Below are 2,565 nucleotides of genomic sequence, written 5' to 3'. Positions count from 1 at the left end.
AATGCCGTTTTGGCGCTCTTAGATGTGGCGTGACAGATATCACTGTATGCATGTGGCAGCGCGGAGCGCGATCATCTCTTCCTCAGTTACAGAATAAACATGAATGGACACCCGAAGGTATGTTGAAAGATACAGTATACTTACTGAAAGGCATCATAACTCGTGTAAACACTCAATCAGTGTTTCAACAGCGGAAATACGTCAATAAAACGCTTAGTTTTTCACATAGCTTTATATTTACCTCAGGCAAGTCATTCAGTGTCCACAGCTTGCTGGTTTGCCAACTCACTAAATAAATGCTATATATTAGCCTATATATTATATTTTACTTAACCTGTTTATGATATCTTGATTATTTAATGTACGGTATGTTTAAAATAGTTGTCATGAAAATAACAGCAACTGTGTAAATTATTATATAACAATAACAAATTAGAGTAAAAACATGTTAATGCAAAAATTGCCTTATGTGCAGTTTACATGTTTTCAATACAATTTGTTATTTGAGTGTTGATTATTATTATATCATTTAGGCTAAAAGTCTAGGCTCTGTTGTTAAGCTTTAATGTTATAGTAATGTGCAAGTAAGGGCTGTAGTTTACAGCATTAGCAGATAATTTTGTTATCCTTAAGAAACGTTTACTTGTAATTGAATTAATTTAAAGACAAAGACACAATTTGTTCATTAAAGCACTGTTTAATAAAAAATAAAAGCAATTTTAGCTTTCTAAACCCCCCCACCCCACCGAAATGAACCGAACCGAACCGAACCGAACCGAGACCTCAAAACCGTGGGACGAACCGAACCGTCAGGTTTGTGTATCGTTACACCCCTAACTATTCATGTCCCTGCTGCACCTCCAGAAGAAGTGAGTGTAAAATTGTATATTTTATATTAATCTTTGCAAATCGCTTGCACGCTTCACGATGCATGCGGCTAAGGTTTACACTCAGGGTACATTATGGCATGTTTTCTATGTACGACGTTCTCAATATAATTCATAATCCCACGTTTATAATGAACAACGCGTTATGGTTATTGTCGAACTGAGTACGTATACATCAGTAAACACATAGCGTTCGTACATCTCACTAAGTTACTCTACCCTGCCAGTACACAAAGATAGATCAAAGTGACATTATGTTAACCAACCATTCAGAAACGTCCTTGTGGTGAGCAGGGAGGAACGCGCTGTCAGAGAGTCCTCGCCGCTGTGGGGAATCCGCGGTGCCATCGAGCATGGTGCGCGAGTCGCTGGACTCGCGGCCATGGACGCTCGAGGCGGTGCGCTGGAGTGAGTCGCCGGGGGGACGGTCGAGCTCGCTGCCGGCCGCCTGGGAGTTGGAGGGGCGGCTGCCGTCCGGGAGGGAGCGGGGAAGTCACCGCCGCTCGCCGTGGGCCGGAGCCTGCTGCCGTCCACCAGAAAAGGGGAGGAGCAGGGAGCGGGGGACACCTACCGTCTGCCCTAGAGCCCAAGGAGCCGCCGCCGTCCACCGGGCCGCGGAGGAGCGTCGATCCGTCCACCGATGGCTACCCAGCGTCATCGCCAGGCACCGCGGAGGAGATCGCCCAGCTGGTGGGGGACCAGTTGACGGCGCGTTGTGGGAACCGGACCAGTTTTTTTTTTTTTTCTCTCTCCCCTCTCTCGACCTGTCGCTCCTCATGCTTCCGTCTCCGTTTCCCTCGGCTTGTCGATCCATACCCCCAGGGATCGCCGCCGCCGGGGGGGGTAGGCACAGTCTCGGGTGTACCCCCCGGCCTGTGAGGGGTGATGGGGGTATGTGGTGAGCAGGACGGCCGAGGGACGTGAGAGAACGTCGTGAGGCCGGTGGTGTGATTGCTAATGAGCAGCACCTGTGAAGCACACCGGTCTCGCATCTCTCACGGAGGAGCGGAAGCATAAAGGGGGAGCGACGGAGTGGATGATCGAGAGAGGAACAGGCCTGCTTTTGTTTTTATTTTGTTATTTTATTTTGGTAGCCAGCAGTCGTCCGTGAGGGGCTGCTGGCAGGTATTTATATTTTATTTTCGGTAGCCAGCAGTTCCGTGAGGGACTGCTGGCAGGTATTTTGTTTGTTTATTTTATTTAAATAAAGTTTTATTTGATTGTTCTCCGGTTCCCGCCTCCTTCTTCCCTGAACATTGCTACAGTCCTGTTCGAGCCTTAATTGTCAAACTTCTTTGCGGCCGTCATCTTGTTCCGGGTGCGACTCCGGTTCAAACTGATACGGTTGCACAGATGTGTCCTCAGAGACTCCCGCTGCCATTCTCTCTCCAAAATATACCCTCAACTGTTGTCAAGGCAACACTCCACGTGCATTGTGTCAAAACGCCCGCAGAACAGAGGGGCGGAGTGAGCTAAGCTCATTATCATTTAAAGGCATATGCACTGAAACGGCGTGCTGAAAACAGAGCTTTTTTTGACCAGGTAAAATTTGTTAGGGTTCTGCAAGATATGGGACCCAGACGCAAATGAGCAGACAAGGTTTTTATTAACAGGACTGAAGACTTGAAACAGCAGGGAGTGAAGCGTGAATCACAGTAAAAACAGTAGGGCAAGGCAG

The 2,565-nt window shown here is 47.5% G+C and overlaps 1 long non-coding RNA gene across 1 annotated transcript; it reads left to right on the top strand.

Moving 5' to 3' along the window:
* The first annotated feature begins 1,667 nt into the window (after positions 1-1,667).
* On the top strand, positions 1,668-2,112 carry LOC130088557 (uncharacterized). The gene is made up of 2 exons (XR_008807481.1): positions 1,668-2,012; positions 2,066-2,112. It is a non-coding gene; the product is annotated as an uncharacterized LOC130088557 (long non-coding RNA).
* Positions 2,113-2,565: the final 453 nt, after the last annotated feature.

Source organism: Rhinichthys klamathensis, unplaced genomic scaffold (assembly GCF_029890125.1).
Source record: "Rhinichthys klamathensis goyatoka isolate OS25496 unplaced genomic scaffold, OSU_Roscu_1.1 h1tg000121l_1, whole genome shotgun sequence".
Taxonomy (NCBI): domain Eukaryota; kingdom Metazoa; phylum Chordata; class Actinopteri; order Cypriniformes; family Leuciscidae; genus Rhinichthys; species Rhinichthys klamathensis.
The sequence above is the reverse complement of the archived record's forward strand: the minus strand, read 5'-3'. Positions and strand labels throughout refer to the sequence as shown.